The sequence below is a fragment of the Dendrobates tinctorius genome, unplaced genomic scaffold (genome assembly GCF_039654945.1).
Source record: "Dendrobates tinctorius isolate UK_male_01 unplaced genomic scaffold, ASM3965494v1 ptg000004l, whole genome shotgun sequence".
NCBI lineage: Eukaryota > Metazoa > Chordata > Amphibia > Anura > Dendrobatidae > Dendrobates > Dendrobates tinctorius.
The window spans coordinates 6124287-6145560 of record NW_027361672.1 but is presented as its reverse complement, the minus strand read 5'-3'; the positions used below and the strand labels follow the sequence as shown (position 1 = coordinate 6145560).

Sequence of the window (21274 nt, the reverse complement as noted above, 5' to 3'; positions counted from 1 at the left end):
TTTGTTGCACACCCTTTGGAATAAATAGCTGCAATCAATTGCTTCCTATAAACATCAACAAGCTTTTTACACCCCTCAACTGTTATTTTGGACCACTCTTCTTTTGAAAACTGCTCCAGGTCTCATATTTGAATTGTGCCTTCTCCCTACAGCAATTTTAAGATCTCAGGTGTTCAATGGAATTTAAATCCATACTCATTGCTGGCCTCTTGAGAACGCTATAGCGCTTTGTTTCCATTCATTTATGGGTGTTTCTTGAAGTATGTTTGGGGTCATTGTCCTGTTGGAAGACATATGACTTAGGATGCAAACCCAGCTTTTTGACACTGGGCACTACATTGCGACCCAAATTCCTTTGGTAATCTTCAGATTTCATAATACCTTGCACACAGTCAAAACCTAGTGCTGGAGGAAGCAAAGCAAACCCAAAGCATCTTTGAATGTCCACCATATTTGTCTGTAGGTACTGTGTTATTTTCTTTGTAGGACTCATTCTGTTTTTGGTAAACAGTAGAATCATGTGCTTTGCCAAAAAGCACTATCTTGGTCTCATCTGTGCACAAGACGCTTTCCCAGAAGGATTTTGACTTAAGCCCCCGTTACACACTGCGATATCGCTAGCAATATCGCTGTAAAGTCACCGATTTTGTGACGTTACAGCGATATTGCTAGCGATATCGCTGCATGTGATACTTACCTCCGAACGGCTCCCCCGCTGGTAATCGCTGATCGTGCGAGAAGCTGCTGGACCATTCCTCGTCGTCCACTTCCTGCGGCGCTTCCTGCTGTGACAACGAGCAGCGCGTGGAGCCGGGCAGGAGGACGCAGGATCGCCACGTCTGACAGGTAAGTAGCGATCCCCGTCCCCAGCGATGTCGCTGGTCGGGATCGCTGGTGCATCGCTAGGTGTAACGGTACCCTTACTTATATTTTGACAAACTGCAGTCTAGCTTTTTTATGGCTCTGTCAACAATAGGGTCCTTCTGGATCTCCTGCCACAGTGTTTCATTTGATTCAAATGTTGCTGGATAGTTCACACTGACACTGATGCACGCTGAGCCTGCAGGATAGCTTGAATGTATTTGGAACTTGACCTGGGCTGCTTATCCACCATCCAGACTATCCTGCGTTACAACCTTTCATCAATTTTTCTCTGTCATCCACGTGCAGGGAGATTAGATACAGTGCCATGGTTTGTAAACGTCTTGATTATGTTGCGCATTGTTGACAAAGGAACATCAAGATCTCTGGAGATGGACTTGTAACCTTGAGATTGTTGATGTTTTTCAACATTTTGTTTCTCAAGTCCTCAGACAGTTCACAATGCAATGATTCAGTCAACGTCTCTGAATGTTTGAACGAGCATCACATTCTTGAAACAAAGTTGTTTACACACATTTTTTGAAAGGTGCCAACAATTTTGTCCGGCCCATGTTTGGAGTTTTGTGTGACATTATATCCACTTTACCTTTTTTTTTTTGCAGTTGTTTGTTTTTTTTGGTGTTGGTCCAATACACACAAAGGAAATGCACATGTTTAACAAAATATGTATAATTGCAATAATGATATTGGTGAAGTACTTCATTTTCTGAAACAGTTTCAAGGGTGCCAACACTTTTGGCTATGACTGCATTTTTTTAAAAAAACCTTTTTTTTCCTTGAGTGAAAAAAGTCTAAGGCTGAGCTTCACATGAGACTGCGATGAGGGGGGGGGGGTTCTTCAACAGATTCCCGGCTGCCATAGTTACCTATTGGTGCCTCGCAATTGTGTTGCAGGGGGTTGATAAGAGATGATGGGTGTGGGCATCGGTCTGTGTCCATTTAAATGCTGCTATCAGGGATTGACAACGGTATTTAAACTTGGCACATATAGACCCCTTTCCAGGATGTTAATTTAGGTCCTTGTAGCCAGTTTGGGCATTTATGAAAAACCTGTTTTTCTTTTCTTTCTTTATTGTCTCTTTCCAGGAGCCATAACTACTTTCATTTTATCAGCAACATATAGTCATATGAGGGCTACTTTTTTGACTTGCATTTGTCAAATGCACCATTTTGGAGTGTATATAACCTAATAGCAAAATTATTTTTTTAACTCGTATGAAAAAGAGTAAAAACAAAAACAGTAATTCTGACACTGTTTATAAAATGTACACTATTCACCATGCTACACAAATAAAGTGTTAACTTTCTTGTATAGTCATCCCAGTTATGGCAATATCACATTTCTATGGCTTTATTTATTTTTTATTACTTTTGCACAAAAAATACAATGATCGCCTCCATGCCACGCCGCATTGACGCAGTAATTGATGCTAAAGGAGCCCCGACCAAGTATTGAGTGCATTTACTGAACATACATTTCAGTGGGCCAACATTTCAGATTTTAAAATCATTTTTCAAGCTGGTGTTATAAATTATTCTAATTTACTGAGATAATGACTTCTGGGTTTTCATTGGCTGTAAGCCATAATCATCAACATAAACAGAAATACACACTTGAAATAGATCACTCTGTTTGTAATGACTCTATATAATACATGGGTTTCAGTTTTTGTATTGAAGATCTGAAATAAATTACCCTTTTGATGATATTCTAATTTTGTGAGAAGCACCTGTATTTTTCTAAACTTTATAACAAGGTAATATGTGCATTATAGGGGAAACACACTTCTGAGATAGGGTACAAAAATATCACCTGAATGCCTTTTATTACCGTGCATATAAATAAATGCATACTACTATATATCAACTCTAGTAACTAATTGCCATATCTTTTAATAGATGCTCAAATTCAGAAGATATACAAATAAGATTGGTTTCCATACATACTTGTCCCTAGGTATGCACCAAATAACACAACTGACTGCTCTTGCACTAGTTGAGGTAGATCGGTTATTAATTCTATATTGTGCAGTGACAAGTTGGTATGTGCATTACAAGGAAATCACACATCTGCAAGTTTAATGAGGCCAATGGGCAACTGCATACATTAGTGTTTTTTTATAGGGGAAACACACTTGTGACATAGGGTAATAATATTAATAATGAAATACTTTTATTTGTAGTGGGTATAGATAAATTCACGTTATTATATACCACTCTAATAACCAATTGTCGTATCTATTAAGAGATACCCAGGTTAAAGAGATACACAAATTAGGATTAGTTGCCATTCATAATTGTTCCTAGACATGCATTAATTAAAGTAACTGAGTGCACTTGCCCTAGATGAGATATTTAAGTTATTAATGCTATATTATCCAGTGACAAGATGGTGTGTCCGTTATAAAGAAATTATCCATGTGCAAGTTATATATCCCTATTGATATCAATGGGCAAATGCACACAATAGTGTATCTCTAATATAATCAGGTTCAGTTGCCATATATAGTTTATATGTAGCAAACAGATACCAGTTTTTTCAAACTTTTGCCACCTGTGGTTGTTACCACCTGTTGTCTGCTGTAGTAAATAAAAGGGCAAAATTCAGTATATGTCCAGTATGGTGAGCATATATGTAGTCCCTCTCTACCATTTGTTGCTATAGGCAACCTTATTGGTTACTGGTACTATCTAATCAGTATACTCCTATTGCAAGGTAAGTACCTTATGGTTCACCCTAGATTCCAATAATACTTGGATTAGAGTCCTGTCCATGCTCTCAGTATGGCAGCCACCTGGCAGGCAGTGCCCCGGCAGAATGCTTGGGCCTGGAGAAGGAACTGTTCAGCAAGCAGGCGGTGAGTATATTCTGCTGTCAGACTGCCGTGTAGCGTGATGTCACATTTCCAGTACAGATCGCAGTGTAGGCCAAACTTCTAACCAATGCGTTTCAGGAAACGGCGGTTTCCTTCTTCAGGGTTGATTGCAGTAGGTGAGTTCAGTCATTATATAGTTCCAGCAGTATGACAACACATGCATGTGCTCTGGTTGTTAAGTATTTGTTATAATGCAAATAGCTCATTTTCACTAATTAACTCCTTAGGTTTCAAAGTATCTAATTAAAAAATCCATTGGCTCTCAACCCTTGACATATGTTTAATGTAATTGTCCTCTCACCAACTTTCTTGTACCTTTTGTATTACTCATATTTGTGTACCATAAGATGAGTCCCCATGTTGGTCAGCATAATGTTTTGATAGGGCCAAGTAATGGGATTTCTTTTTTATATTGCGCAAATGTTCACCTATTCATTTTGTCATGGGGCATTTTATCCAACCTAGATATCTTTCATTGCGTGGACATTCTATACAGAATAAGTAGTGCTGTATGTTATGTATTCCCAAATAATAACTTTGTCATCTCCTTTATGAAATTCTTTTTTAGGGGCGCAATTGGTGGCCACCTTTACATTCATTGAACGGATAAAACCCAGCGCTGAATGGGAATAAGGTATTATGCTTTATATTTATGAGGGGTTCCTGTATAGTTGTAGAAACCAAATTTCCAGTATTTATAGCTTTCCTATAAATAAATTTAGGGTAGGCTGCTAGATATTCAGCTGTAATTTTATCTTCTCTCAGTGTATTCCAGTATTTTGAGACAATCTATCTCAATATATTTGAGTTGGCATTATACTGCGAGATTATCGGTATATACACTTTTGTTTGTTTCTTCTCTATGTTTTTGTTGGAAATCTCTTAAAAGGTCCGAACATGAAAGAGTTTTGATGTTTTATTGGACCTTGTATAGAAACACCGGGTCATAACCCTTCTCATTAAATTTCTTAGTCAGATCCTGAGCCTCAATATCATATCAAGATTGCCAACCAGTGGTTGTTTAATTGCTTTGTAGACAGGCAGATGTCACAGGCTGATTAGCAATAGATCATTCTGTGTCCATATACTGTCATTGTTTACACAGGATAATATGCTACCATGAAACGTTAGGGCCCCGTCACACATAGCGACGCACCAGCGATCCCGACAACAATATGACTTTGTCAGGATCGCTGGTGTGTCGCTACATGATCGCTGGTGAGCTGCCAAACAGGCAGCTTCACCAGCAATCAGCACCAGCGACAGGAGGGTAACAAGCGACGCACGTCGCTTAGTTACCCACTGTGTACCTTAGTTACCAGCGCGCTGGTGCAGGGAGCTGGTAACCAAGGTACACATCGGGTTTCTAAGCAGCGCGTGGCACTTAGAAACCCGATGTGTACCTTGGTTACCAGCTCCCTGCACCAGCGCGCTGGTAACTAAGGTACACATCGGGTTTCTAAGCGCTGCGCACCGCTTAGAGACCCGACGTTTACCTTAGTTACCGCGCGCTGATCGCTGGTCTCCCGCCTGTCACACGCAGCGATGTGTGCTGGCCAGTGGGAGACCAGCGATCAAAAAAATGTCCTGGCCATTCCAGGACGATCAGCGATAACCGGCAGGGGGGTCGGTCGCTGAGAAGTGTCACACACAATGATCTCGCTGGTGAGATCGCTGTTGCGTCACAAAGCTTGTGACTCAGCAGCGATCTCGCTAGCGAGATCGCTATGTGTGACGGGGGCTTTAGTTTCCAAATAATCGTGTAGTGTAAATAAGTGTGAATGCATTTTAAGTGTCCAGGACAATACTCTGATGGAACAGTATCATTCAACTTGCAATTCTTTTTGTCAGAGAATTTGTTGTAGTATTTGGAAAGCTTCTGATCAATAAGTAGTAACTTATCTGAGCTCTGTGTTATGACTATCTATAAAGAACACCCTTTAAGAATTGTCTTTTAATGTTTAACCATTACTATAGTATAAGATTGTTTGTTAACCAATAAAAAAATGATTGTCTTTTAAGCTATAAATCCATAAAAAATATGAAAAAGAAAAGGTATGCAAAACCTAAACACACATATATTAATCTATTTTTCATTTAACTAAACAAATATATATTTAGTATGGTTGAAAAAAGACATGTCTATCAAGTTCAACCGAGGGATAACTGGATAATTGACATACGTTTAAGTTTAAAGACACATGAATCAATACAGTATATGTGACTAGTATTTAACATGAAAATTTAATTCATTGACATTCTGTCATGTACTACAGACTACATTTTTGCAGAGATCATTTTGTGGAGCAATGGAAAGACATAATTAAAATAAAACAACTGTTCAGATATTTGAAGAGTTCAGGTCTTCATACACATTAGAGAGAAGTTTTCTGATCCTGTCAAAATCTGCAGGTTTGGACAACTTTTATCTAATGGGTCAGAGGACTTCACGGCTCTCCCTGTTCATTTTCCACTCCAATCCTTTTATTTGACAATGATATAAGTATCTTCCAAAAGTCAAGCTGAGCATTCCTGTATATGAAGGTGTCAGGAGAGTTAGCCATCAGCCGAGCAGGTGCTTAATATCTATGGGGAGGTTTACATATGAAAACTGATGAATTTGTTAAAGTTGTTGTCCGGGACTAAAATATTGGTGATGTATCCTCAGATATCAGTTGATTGGTGGTGGTGCTGCCGATGGGATCTTCTCTGACTTCATGTTTAGTTTAAGATCATGAGATAGAACATTCAAAAATAAAAAAACCTGATTTAAGGGGAATGTTACTAGAAAATGACCTACTGCTTAGTAGGTCCCAGGAAACCCTCTTACATTATTATTTTTTCCATTTTTGGACCAGATTTTGTTTAAATCCTTTTAACCAATCTTTGATGGAATCAAAGTTTCCAAGTTGACAAGTACACAGCAGACAAGTCTAAAATCACTGGGTCTATTATGAGATTGAGCTTTTTTTGTCATTAAAAATCACAAAAACTTGTACCACTTTTGTGTTGTGGCATTCTGAAACACATAACTTTCTATTTCTTTACTAACACAGATAAGAGGACTTGTTTTTGTGATATGAGCATTATTTTTCAGTGGCAATGTTTTAGTCCAAATATAGTTTATTAACTCCAAACAGGATGATGGCACAGGATGCCTATCCTGTCACATCCTGTTGCCATAGGCTTGTATTGTAAAAAAAAAGGACAGACTGAGGCAGTCTCTGTTTGTCCTATTACAAAAAGGCCCCAAACTGTACTTTTTTTTGCATGATCAGGCTATTTTCACACTGCATTTTTTCCTCTAAATACATATGCTTGGAAAACATTCAACATATACACTTTACAGTAGAATTCATTGGAACATTACACATCCTGACTATTTTGAGTACATTCTATTCACATTTCCAGAACATCTGCTAAGTACTAGTTATTTATATTTTAGTGCATAAAGAAGCAGTGAACATACATTTATCAGAAAATTAAACAAAACTTTTCTACACCAAGATTTATTAACCAGTTCATGACCTATGACCAGTTCACAATCTATGTCATAGATTGTGTATCCCCCTTTGATGTTCATCTTTTCTGGAACATGACAGCTGATTTTCATGTGGAATCGCGATCCACACTCGGCTGTTAACATGTTAAATGCTGCTGTCAATCTCTAACAGCAGCATTTAACATGATCACGCCAGAAGTGCGTCATAAACCCCGCCCATTGGCGCTTCTGTTTTGATTGCGGGGAGCCAATGGGTTGGCATGACAACCAAGGGGTCTGCAGAAGACTCCTGTGCTTGTCACTGTTGATCTGCTATGAACATGGTCGGCGTTCGTAGCAAATAATGATTTTAGCAATATAAAGCAGGGAGCCCTGCTATGTGTAGCACAAGTGATCAGATGATCGCACCTTCAGATCTCCTGGGGAGACTATTGAAGCAAGTAAAAAGTAGAAAAAAATGCTTTTAAAAATATTTTAAAAAATGTTTGAAAATATAAAAGTTCAAACCACCCTGTTTTAAATCCGCAGGTAATAAAATGACATGCGTTTTGCCTGCGGATTTAGTGCAGATTTTGTGCGAATTTTGCCTGCATTTTTACACCTGTGGATTTCTTTAATGGAGCAGGTGTAAAAACGCTGCGGATTCCGCACAAAGAATTGACATGCTGCAGATTCAAATCCGCAGCAAATCTGCGCAGCGGTTTTCATTTTACATAGACTTTAACCCCTTCACTACCATGGGTGGTTTGCACGTTAACTCCCAGGCCAATTTTTACAATTCTGACCACTGTCCCTTTATGAGGTAATAACTCTGAAATGCTTCCATGGATCCCGGTGATTCTGACACTGTTTTCTCGTGACATATTGTACTTCATGTTAGTGGTAAAATTTCATTCAAATAGCTTGCGTTTATTTGTGAAAAAAATGGAAATTTGGCGAAAATTTTTAAAATTTCGCAATTTTCCAACTTTGAATTTTTATGCCCTTAAATCACAGAGATGCGGCACAAAAAAAACTTAATAAATAACATTTCCCACATGTTTACTTTACATCAGCACAATTTTTGAACCAAAATTTTTTTTTGTTAGGAAGTTATAAGGTTAAAAGTTGACCAGCGATTTCTCATTTTTGCAACACCATTTTATTTTTACAGACCACATCACATTAGAAGCCACTTTGAGGGGTCTATATGATAGAAAATACCCAAAAGTGACACCATTCTAAAAACTGCACCCCTTAAGGTGCTCAAAACCACATTCAAGAAGTTTATTAACCCTTCAGGTGCGTCACAGGAAATTTTTTTCGAATATTTAAAAAAAAATGAACATTTAACTTTTTTTCACAAAAAAAATACTTCAGGTTCAATTTTATTTATTTTACCAAGGGTAACAGGAGAAATTGGACGCAAAAGTTATTGTGCAGTTTGTCCTGAGTACGCCGATACCTGATATGTGGGGGGACCACTTTTTCGGCGCATGGCAGAGCTCAGAATGGAAGGAGCGCCGTTTGACTTTTTCAATGCAAAATTGGCTGGAATTTTGATCGGACGCCATGTCATGTTTGGAGAGCCCCTGATGTATCTAAACAGTGGAAACCCCCCACAAATGACACCATTTTGGAAACTAGACCCCCCAAGGAACTTATCTAGATGTGTGGTGAGAACTTTGAACCCCCAAGGGCTTCACAGAAGTTTATAACGTACAGCCGTACAATTAAAAAATCATATTTTTCCACAAAAATGATCTTTTCACCCTCAATTCCTATTTTTCCAAGGGTAACAGGACCCTAAAAGTTATTGTGCAATTTGTCCTGAGTACGCTGATACCCCACATGTAGGGGTAAACCACTATTTGGGCGCATGGCAGAGCTCGGAAGGGAAGCAGCGCCATTTGACGTTTTTGGCTGGAATTGAGATCGGACACCATGTCGCGTTTGGAAAGCCCCTAATGTACCAAAACAGTGAAAACCCCCCACAAATAACACTATTTTGGAAACTAGACCCCCCACGGAACTTATCTAGATGTGTGGTGAGAACTTTGAACCCCCAAGCGCTTCACAGAAGTTTATAATGCCCGGGCATGAAAATAAAAAAGTCTTATTTTTTCTACAAACATGATCTTTTAGTCACCAATTTTTTATTTTCCCAAGGGTACCAGGAGAAATTGGACCCCAAAAGTTGTTGTCCAATTTGTCCTGAGTACGCTGATATCCCATATGTGGGAGAAAACTACTGTATGGGTACACGTCGGGGCTCGGAAGGGAAGTAGTGACGTTTTGGAATGCAGACTTTGATGGAATGGTCTGCGGGTGTCATGTTGCTTTTGGAGAGCCCCTGATGTACCTAAACAGTGGAAACCCCCCACAAGTTACCCCATTTTGGAAACTAGACCCCCCCATGGAACTTATCTAGATGTGTGGTGAGCACTTTGAACCCCCAAGTGCTTCACAGAAGTTTATAACGCCCGGGCGTGAAAATAAAAAAATCATTTTTTCCACAAAAATGATATTTTTGCCCCAATTTTTTTATTTTCCCAAGAGTAACAGGAGAAATTGGACCCCAAAAGTTGTTTTACAATTTGTCCTGAGTAGGCTGATACCCTATATGTGGAGGTAAAACACTGTTTGGGCGCATGGCAGAGCTTGGAAGGGAAGGAGCACCATTTGACTTTTTCAACGCAGAATTGGCTGGAATTGAGATCAGATGCCATGCTGCATTTGGAGAGCACCTGATGTGCCCAAACAGTGGAAATCCCCCAATTATAACTCCAACCCTAACCCCAACACACCCCTAACCCTAATCTCAGCCCTAACCCTAGCCCTAACCCTAACCCTAATGGGAAGATGAAAATAAATACATTTTTTTAATTTTATTATTTTTCCCTAACTAAGGGGGTGATAACGGGGGGTTTGATTTACTATTTATGGCGGTTTTTATATTTGGCAGCTGTCACACGCTAAAAGACGCTTTTTATTGTAAAAATAGTTTTTACATCACCACATGTTGAGAGCTATAATTTTTCCATATTTTGACCCACCGAGTCATGTGAGGTCTTATTTTTTGCGGGACGAGTTGATGTTTTTATTGATAAAATTTTCGGGCATGTGACATCTTTTGATCGCTTTTTATTCCGATTTTTGGGAAGCAGAATGAGCAAAAACCAGCGTTTCATGAATATCTTTTGGGGGGTGCGTTTACACCGTTCCGCCTGCGGTAAAATTGATAAAGCGCTTTTATTCTTAGGGTCAGTACAGTTACAGCGATACCTCAGTTAGGTCTTTTTTTATGTTTTGGCGCTTTTATGAAATGAAAACAATTTTATGTAAAAAATAATTATTTTTGCATCGCTTTATTCTGTGAGCTATAACTTTTTTATTTTTTTGCTGATGATGCTGTGTGCCAGCTCATTTTTTGCGGGACAAGATGACGTTTTCAGCGGTACCATGCATATTTATATGCGTCTTTTTGATCGCGCGTTATTGCACTTTTTGTTCGGCGGTATGATAATAAATCATTATTTTTTGCTTCGTTTTTTATTTTTTAAGGGGTTCTCTAAAGGGGTTAACTAATGGGACAGTTTTATAGGGCGGGTCGTTACGGACGCGGCGATACCAAATATGTGTACTTTTATTGTTTTGGGGTTTTTTTATTTCCAAAAAATGAATTTATTAAGGAATATTTTTTTTTTTATTATTTTTTTTTACATTTATTTAGCGTTTTTTTTTTAAATTAATTTTACACTTTTTTTAACTTTATTACATTGTCCCAGGGGGGACATAACTGTCATGTGACAGATCGCTGTTTTTTTGGTTGCCACAACAGTGTAATAACATGCAATAACAGGCAATCAAAACATTGTATCAATACCAAAATGGTATCAATAAAAATGTCAGCTTGGCATGCAAAAATAAGCCGTCACCGAGCCCAGATCCCAAAAAATGGAGACGCTACGGGTCTCATAAAATGGCTCCATTTTATTATCTTTCATTTTATTTTACTACATAAGGTAAATAAAAAAGAACCTCTACATGTTTGGTATTTGTGAACTCCTAATGACCTGAAGAATCATAATAGCGGGTCAGTTTTACTATATAGTGAACATGGTAAAAAAAAAAAAAAAGTTTGGAATTTCACTTTGCAAATTCACCGCACTTAGAATTTTTTTCCTGTTTTCCTTTAAGCTATGTAAAATCAATTATCTCAATCAAAATTACAACTTGTTCCTCAAAAAACAAGCCCTTACACTACCATTTTGACAGAAAAATAAAAAAGTTATGCCCTTGGAAAGAAGGGGAGCAAAAAATGAAAACAACTGTAGCTGTAGCTGATCAAAGTTTATTGCCTATATACAGTACATAGTAAAATTATTTGTCATCTCCCCAATTTTGTCAATGGTTTAGTCACATTTGAATGTTTTAGCTCAACAGACTGTTTTATTATTAGACACAGATATCTCAAGTATACATAAAATGCTGTTTTTCACTGATATGTACATGAATATATGTGTTTATGTACATGCTGATATGGTAGTTTCGATCACCTGTTATATTTTTTCTATCCTCTTGTAAAGATAAAAGTTGTGTGGACAGTGGCAAATTTTCGTATTCAGGCATCCTTCTTTTGGAGTGTGGCTGGACATCTATTGAGGCTTGATGTGAAGTAGTTGATCCAAAGTCTGTGTAAGCAACTCCAAATGTGAGTAGGGTCACTTTCAACATCCTCTGTGTTCAGTTAGAGTTTTTGTGCCACTGCAAAATAAACAATTTGTTAAATATATTTTGTCAGTACCATAGAAAATCCTCCGTATGGGAAGAAACTGGGGGTGCGTCTTATAATGCAAAGGTAGCTTACCGGGAGGGAGGAGCGGCTGGGGTCTCAGATGTTGGTGGCGTCAGGAGCGGGGCAATGCTGTGGGCCCCGGGCTGGGAGAAGGAGGTGTCCCAGCGATTCAAGGCTACGGGCCTAGACCTTTCATAATATGTTGGCGGTGAGCGTAGTCCCCTTTGCATTTATTTCCCTGCGGTGGGCATTGGGAAAATGGCCACTAGAGGTGGCACATGCGCAGATTGAGATCTTGGGAGACACAGGACCCGCAGCATCACCTCATTCCTGCCGCCGCCAGTCTCCTGCAGCAGCGACCCTGTCTCCTGGGACCCCTCTAAAAAAATTACGGTATGTATTTACTTTTTTTTGTAATTATAGTGGTTTGAAAAAACCACTATATTGTAATCCGAACGCTGCTAACTTATTCTTCTTCTTCTTCTTATTATTAAGTTGATTTCCGCAATTAATACAGCCCGAACCGCTACACGCACAGACTCCGTTGAGGTGTCGTTTCGAAGCCAGCGTCCATGAGAGGTGTGCTAAGTATTTTTCGTGTCGATCAGATTTGTAGTTTTTGCGCAATTTGCGTTAGAAATTTTTTTTTCCCGTCATTGGATTGCACTGTCTCCAATGCATTTGAATGGGGAAATGGCAAAACGTGCCCTGAGGCGATTGAAATGGCAGTTGAGCTCATTGATATGCGCAGGCAGAACCAGTTACTATGCCAACGCCTACGAACGTCACATGACATCTCCAGAACAGAGCTTCTGCCACATAATATCAGCTCTTAAAGCGAAACCCACAGCACAAATGCAAATCTAGCTTCATCACATGACACATGCCCCTGAGAGAGAATGTGCGCCAAAATGTATTTAGAAGCCCAGTGAGCCAAACTGGCTCTTAAAGGGCCGAAGCGCCAAAGTGATTCTTAAAGGGCCGCCGCACCGAAATGAGTCTTAAAGGGCCGACGCGCCAAATCGAAAGCTGAGTGACCCCAGGCTCCAAATCGGAGGCTGAGCCACCCCGGCCTTAAAATTGGAGGCTGAGCCACCCTGGCCTCCAAATCGGACCCAGAGTGGCCCCGCCCACCAAAAACGGGCCCAGAGTGGCACAGCCCACCAAATCGGACACTGAGGGCCCCCGCCCACCAAATCAGACTCAGAGTGGCCCCACCCACCAAATCGGACACTGAAGGGCCCCGCCCACCAAATCGGACCCAGAGGGGCCCTGCCCACCAAATCGGACCCTGAGGAGCTCCGTCCACCAAATCGGACCCAGAGTGACCCCGCCCACTAAATCGGATCCTGAGGGGCCCCGCCAACCAAATCGGAATCTGAGGGGCCCCACCCACAAAATCGGACCCTGAGGGGCCCGGCCACAAAATCGGACCCTGAGAGACCCCGGCCACAAAATCGAACCCAGAGGGGCCCCACCCACAAAATTGGACCCTGGGGGCCCCGCCCACCAAATCGGACCCTGAGGGGCCCCGCCCACAAAATTGGACCCTGAGGGGCCCCGCCCTCAAAATCGGACCCTGAGTAGACCCGGCCACAAAATCAGACCCTGAGGGGCCCCAACCACAAAATCGGACCCTGTGGGGCCCCGGCCACCAAATCGGACCATGAGGGGCCCCACCCTCAAAATCGGATCCTGAGGGGCCCAACCAACAAAATCGGACCCTGAGGGGCCCCAGCCACAAAATCGGACCCTGAGGGGCCCCACCCACAAAATCGGACCCTGAGGGGTCTCGGCCACAAAATCGGACCCTGAGGGGCCTCTGCCACGAAATCGGAACCTGAGGGGCCCCGGCCACGAAATCGGATCCTGAGGGGCGCTGGCCACAAAATCGGACCCTGAGGGGCCCCAACCACAAAATCGGACCCTGTGGGGCCCCGGCCACAAATTCGGACCATGAGGGGCCCCACCCTCAAAATCGGATCCTGAGGGGCCCAACCAACAAAATCGGACCCTGAGGGGCCCCAGCCACAAAATCGGACCCAGAGGGGTCCCGGCCACAAAATCGAACCCTGAGGAGCCCCGGCCACGAAATCGGACCCTGAGGGGCCCCGGCCACGAAATTGGACCCTGAGGGGCCCCGCCCACCAAATCGGACCCTCAGGGGCCCCGCCCACAAAATCGGACCCTGAGGGGCCCCGCACTCAAAATCGGACCCTGAGAGGCCCCGCCCACCAAATTGGACCCTGAGGGGCCCCGCCAACCAAATCGGACTCTGAGGGGCCCCACCCGCAAAATCGGACCCTGAGGGCCCCCAATCACAAAATCGGACCCTGAGGGGCCCAAACCACAAAATCGGACCCTGAGGGCCCCGCCCACCAAATCGGACCCTGAGGGGCCCCGCCCACAAAATCAGACCCTGAGGGGCCCCGCCCTCAAAATCGGACCCTGAGTAGACCCGGCCACAAAATCAGACCCTGAGGGGCCCCGGCCACAAAATCGGACCCTGAGGGGCCCCGGCCACAAAATCGGACCCTGAGGGGCCCCACCCTCAAAATCGGATCCTGAGGGGCCCAACCAACAAAATCGGACCCTGAGGGGCCCCAGCCACAAAATCGGACCCTGAGGGGCCCCGCCAACTAAATCGGACTCTGAGGGGCCCCACCCACAAAATCGGACCCTGAGGGCCCCCAACCACAAAACCGGACCCTAAGGGGCCCCGGCCACAAAATCGAACCCAGAGGGGCCCCGCCCACCAAATCGGACCCTCAGGGGCCCCGCCCACAAAATCGGACCCTGAGGGGCCCCGCCCTCAAAATCAGACCCTGAGAGGCCCCGGCCACTAAATCGGACCCTGAGGGGTCCCGCCAACCAAATCGAACTCTGAGGGGCCCCACCCACAAAATCGGACCCTGAGGGGCCCCACCCACAAAATCGGACCCTGAGGGGCCCCGGCCACAAAATCGGACCCTCACGGGCCCCAGCCACAAAATCGGACCCTAAGGGGCCCCGGCCACAAAATCGGACCCTGAGGGGCCCCGGCCACAAAATCGGACCCTCACGGGCCCCGGCCACAAAATCGGACCCTGTGGGGCCCCGGCCACAAAATCGGACCCTGAGGGGCCCCGCCTACAAAATTGAACCCTGAGGGGCCCCAACCACAAAATCAGATCCTGAGGGGCCCCACCCACAAAATCGGATCCTGAGGGGCCCCACCCACAATATCGGACCCTGAGGGGCCCCACCCACAAAATCAGACCCTGAGGGCCCCGGTCACAAAATTGGATCCTGAGGGGCCCCAACCACAAAATCGATCCCTGAGGGGCCCCAACCACAAAATCGGACCCTGAGGGGCCCCACCCACAAAATTGGACCCTGAGGGGCCCCACCCACAAAATTGGACCCTGAGGGGCCCCACCCACAAAATTGGACCCTGAGGGGCCCCGGCCACAAAATCGGACCCTGAGGGACCCCAGCCACAAAATCGGACCCTGAGGGGCCCCACCCACAAAATCGGACCCTGAGGGGATCCGGCCACAAAATCAGACCCTGAGGGGCCCCAAACACAAAATCGGACCCTGAGGGGCCCCGGCCACAAAATCGGACCCTCACGGGCCCCGGCCACAAAATCGGACCCTGAGGGGCCCCGGCCACAAAATCGGACCCTGAGGGGCCCCGTCTACAAAATTGAACCCTGAGGGGCCCCAACCACAAAATCAGATCCTGAGGGGCCCCACCCACAATATCGGACCCTGAGGGGCCCCACCCACAAAATCAGACCCTGAGGGCCCCGGTCACAAAATTGGATCCTGAAGGGCCCCAACCAAAAAATCGATCCCTGAGTTGCCCCAACCACAAAATCGGACCCTGAGGGGCCCCACCCACAAAATTGGACCCTGAGGGGCCCCACCCACAAAATTGAACCCTGAGGGGCCCCACCCACAAAATTGGACCCTGAGGGGCCCCGGCCACAAAATCGGACCCTGAGGGACTCCGACCACAAAATCGGATCCTGAGGGGCCCCAACCACAAAATCGGACCCTGAGAGGCTCCGGACACAAAATCGGACCCTGAGGGGCCCCAACCACAAAATCGGACCCTGAGAGGCACCGGCCACAAAATCGGACCCTGAGGGGCCCCGGACACAAAATCGGACCCTGAGGGGCCCAACCCACAAAATCGGACCCTATGGGGCCCAACCCACCAAATCGGATCCTGAGGGGCCCCGCCCACCAATTCAGACCCAGAGGGGCCCCGCCCACTAAATCAGATTCTGAAAGGCCCCAACCACAAAATCGGACCCTGAGGGGCCCCACCCACAAAATCGGACCCTGAGGGGCCTCGCTGACCAAATTGAACTCTGAGGGGCCCCACTCACCAAATCGGACCCTGAGTGGCCCCGCCCACCAAATCAGACCCTGAGTGGCCCCATCCACCAAATCGGACCCTAAGGGGCCCCACCCACAAAATCGGACCATGAGGTGCCCCGGCCACAAAATCGGACCCAGAGGGGCCCCACCCACAAAATCGGGCCCTGAGGGGTCCCACCCACAAAAGCGGACCCTGAGGCCAAAGTGGCCCCTGAGAGGCACCCACAGTTAAAATGGATCCTGAGTTGAAAGTCTTGCAGGGGCAGCAGGCAAGTCTCTCTTAAAGGGGCAGCCCGGGCACCATTTCAAACCACTATCTGTACTTCCTTTAGGAAATACACATCTAGTTTTTATTTATTAACCTCTTAACCCTGAAGCCTGTTTTTACCTTACTGACAAGGCCAATTTTTTCAATTCTGACCAGTGTTATTTTATGAGGTAGTATCCCAGGAATTCTTTATCAGATCCCACAGATTTTGTTTTCTCGTGATATATTGTACATCATAATAGTGGTAAAATTTGTTCGATATTTTTTGCATTTATTTGTTAAAATATAGGAAATTTGGTGAAATTTTGAAAATTTAGCATTTTCATAGTCATGCCCTTAAACCAGAGGTATGTCACACACAATACTTAACAAATAACATTTCCCACATGTCTACTTTACATGAGAACAATTTTCTCACCATAATCTTTTTTTGTTAGGGCATTAGATGGGTTAAAAGATGACTAGTGATTTCTCATTTTTCCAGCGAAAATTACAAAACCATTTTTTCAGGGACCACATCACATTTAAAGTGACTTTGAAGGATCTATATGACAGAAAATGCCCAAAAGTGACACCACTCTAAAAACTTTACCCCTTAAGGTGCTCAAACCACATTCAAGAAGTTTATTAAACCCTGAGGTGCTTCAAAGGAGCTGAAGCAATCTGGAATGAAAAAATGAACATTTAACTTTTTTCACAAAAAGTTTACTTTTTTATTTTCACCAGAGTAACAGGAGAAAATGAACCCCAAAATTTGTTCTGAAATTTCTCCTGAGTACACCGATACCCCATTTGTGAGGGAAAACCACTGTTTGGGTGCACAGCGGGCTCGGAAGGGATGGAGCACAGTTTGACCTTTTTGAATGCAAAATTGGCTGGAATTGAGAGCGGACACCATGTCACGTTTGGAGAAGTCCTAATGTAGCTAAACAGTAGAAACCCCCACAAGTGACCCAAGTTTAGAAACTAGACCCCTTAAGGTACTTATCTAGATGTGTGGTGAGCACCTTGAACCCCGAGGTGCTTCACAGAACCTTATAATGTTCAGCCGTGAAAATAAAAAAATCACTTTTTTTCCACAAAAATGTTTGTTAGCCCCCAAATAAATCACAAGGGTAACAGGAGAGCATGGACCCAAAAATTGTTGGGCAATTTTCCCTGAGTATGCCGATATGCAATATCTAGTGGAAAACTACTGTTTGGGTACACGGTTAGGCTCAGAAGGAAAGGAGTGACGGTTTGGATTACAGTTTTTGATGAAATGGTCTGCATGCATGTTTTTTACCCCTAAATTTTTCAGTTTCATAAGGGTAACATGAGAAATTGTGCTATAAAATTTGTATTGTAATTTCTCTTGAGTACGCCAATACCCCCTATTTGCGGAGAAAACTACTATGTGGGCACACAGCAGGGCTTGGAAGGGAAGGAGTGCCATTTGATTCTTTGAATTCAAAATTTGCTGGAATACTTAGTGGATGCCATATCACATTTGGAGAGCCCTTGATCTGCCTAAATCCCCCACAAGTGACCCCATTTAGGAAACTACAACCCTCAAGGAATTATCTAGAGCATAGTTATAGTAATGATAATAATGCTTTTGGTTTTACTGATGTATGCATTTATAATGTGGTGGTATGTGTAAGTCTTGCAGAATTACACACGTGGTCAAAATTGTTGGCACCCCTCGTGTAATGACAGAAAAACCCACAATGGTCACAGAAATAACTTGAATTTGACAAAAGTAATAATAAATAAAAATCTAAGATAATGAACAAATGTACGTCAGACATTGCTTGTCAACCATGCATCCACAGAATAAAAAAAAATAAAACTTATGAAATAGGCCTGGACAGAAATGATGGTACCCATGAAAATAATGTGACAAAAGGGACAAGTTAAATAACGGTGTGTCCACTAATTAGCATCACAGGTGCCAACATTTTTGGAATCAGTGAGTGAGTCTGCATAGAAGGCTACAGATACTCACTGTGCTGTTTGGTGACATGGTGTGTATCACACTCAACATGGACCAGAGGAAGCGAAGGAAAGAGTTGTCCCAGGAACTTAGAAAAAAAAATATAGACAAACATGTGAAAGGTAAAAGTTATAAGACCATCTCCAAGCAGCTTGATGTTCCTGTAACTACAGTTGCATATATTATTAAGAAATTTAAGATCCATGGGACTGTAGCCAACCTCCCTGGACTTGGCCGCAGGAGGAAAATTGTTGACAAATCAAAGAGACGGATAATACGAATGGTAACAAAAGAGCCCAGAAAAACTTCTAAACAGATTAAAGGTGAACTTCAAGCTCAAGGAACATCAGTGTCAGATCGCATCATCCATCGTTGTATGAGCCAAAGTAGACTTCATGGGAGATTACCAAGGAGGACACCCTTAACTTAATATTTGGTGCACAACCTTTTGAGGCAATCACTGCAATCAAATGATTCCTGTAACTGTCAATGTGACTTCTGTACCTCTTGACAGGTATTTTGCTGCTGGAAAATGTTGACCTGGTACGATATGGGCACCATCAATTTCAGTACTGGGACCCTCACCTTCCTGAGTGCCAAACATTAGGGCCTTGATGACTACCTCTTGAAACTGAAAGAAGGTCCCCTTATACCCGTATTGCCTGCAGATCAAAACTGTACAAAAACATTGTACAGTACCATCTGTACAATGTGCACAGCCAATTTTTTCTACCATACTTTAGCTTTTCGCATAGCACTGTATGGTTTAAGGACCTAATTTGAGAGACCTACACCCTCCATGTACTTATAATCCAAGATACAATCTGGCTTTGGGACTAGTATTATGGTATCTCGGACAGTGACATGGGAGCATTGTCACAGTGTATGGCGGTCAAGATAAGGAAAACCCCTCTTGCCCTTATACTTAACCACCAGCATTTTGTCACTGCATTGGGCTCTGCTTTCACCCTTCCTCAGCAGTTGCCCAATTAGCAGCTTAGGGAGGCCTTTCTGATTTTTTTTCGCATGGTGCCGCTTTCAACTGTACTTCTGTCAGAGAGGGTCTTGAAGAGTGGGATGCTGGTGTAAAAGTTACCTATGTAGAGGTAATAACCCTTATCCAGGAGCGTTTGCAGCAATTCCCACACAATTTTCTCACTTACCCCCAGGACAGGAGGGCATTCATGGGAGTCAATCTGGGTGTCCTTGCATTCATAGACCCTAAATCTGTGGGTATACCCTGAGGTACTCTTGCACAGCTTGTACAGATTATTTCCAGACCTGGCCCTCTTACTGGGAATTAATTGTTGGAATTTTAGCCTCTCTTTGAAATGAACCAGAGATTCATCTGTACAGATGTCCCGTTGAGGGTTGTATGCCTCAGCAAATTTCCTGCTGGTGTGTTTAACTACTGGCCTGAATTTTATATAGACTATCAAAGTTAGGATCATCCAGCGGAGGACACTCTGCATTATCACTTTAATGCAAACATTTTTGGATCTCTTCAAATCGTGTCCTTGTCATGGCCATATGGAATACATGTGTGCTGTAGAGTATATCAGTACTCCTGTATTACCGAAGCTCTGGGTTTCTGACTATGCCCACATGCAGAACAATGTCCCAAAATGTCATCATTTCTGCTGCATTTATAGGGGTCTATCTGGCTTATGATGATGTAGGATTTTGGGTGGGCATACAAATTTGCCTGGGCCACCATAAGATTTATTATTTCCTCGCTGAAAAGAATTTGAAAAAGTCAATTTCAGTGAGGCCTGTAATGTCAAATTGGATTCTAGTGCTGTTGATGAAATACGGAATAACAGGCTGATAATTTCCGTTCGGGGTCCTAGTGCGCCTTAGGCCTCCTTCACACTTCAGTTTTTTGTGTCAGTTAAAATCCGCCAAAAAGGCGGACAAGCGGATCCGTCCTTAACTGATGTGAACGGATGCCACAGGATCCGTTTATTGACGGATCCGCAAAATGAGGAAATTTAAAGGAACTGCTGGCCGGGAGAGAGAGAGAGAGAGAGACCCAGACAGAGAGAGAGAGAGACCCAGACAGAATTTCAGGTTAAATCAGTGTCTGGAGGATCCGCCCTGGCCAAAAAAACGTTGCAAGCTCCGTTTGGAAATCTTTGAGGATGTTGACGGACAGCAACATTATGGCGGATCCGCACAAAAACGGATGCAACGGACGGCAATCCGTCAAGATCCGCTAATAATGAAAGTCAATGGGGAAAAAAACAGATCCACAAAAAAAATTGCGGATCCGTCTTTTTCAAAAGCTGGCAGATTTTGACTGATTGTAAAAAACGGAAGTGAGAAAGAGGCCTTACTGGAGGTCACTCCTCACTAGATGAGAAGGAAGAGAAAAAAAGGAATGTGGTATCTTCCTCACTGCTTGCTTCCGTGTCTGAGGCTAGGAAAGCGTATGACTCCTTGGACGAATGGGCCATTTTTATTTTATTCTTCAAAACACTGGGGATGTGTGTGTAAGTGATGCTTTTATACCTGTATTGTGTGGGGCTTGTGTAAAGGGTACTTATTGTAAAAAGTAGAGAGGAAAAAGGAAAAATTTAGAAGAAAAAAATGAAAAGAAAAATCAGTAGATATAAAAAAAAAAA

The 21274-nt window shown here is 43.4% G+C and overlaps 1 long non-coding RNA gene across 1 annotated transcript in view; it reads left to right on the top strand.

The window, feature by feature from the left end:
* Positions 1–21274, top strand: part of LOC141080736 (uncharacterized) — a 138966-nt gene that overhangs the window by 86846 nt on the left and 30846 nt on the right. Inside the window, exon 2 of the long non-coding RNA XR_012229045.1 lies at positions 4327–4392. This is a non-coding gene — a long non-coding RNA (uncharacterized lncRNA). The remainder of the gene's footprint in view (positions 1–4326; positions 4393–21274) is intronic.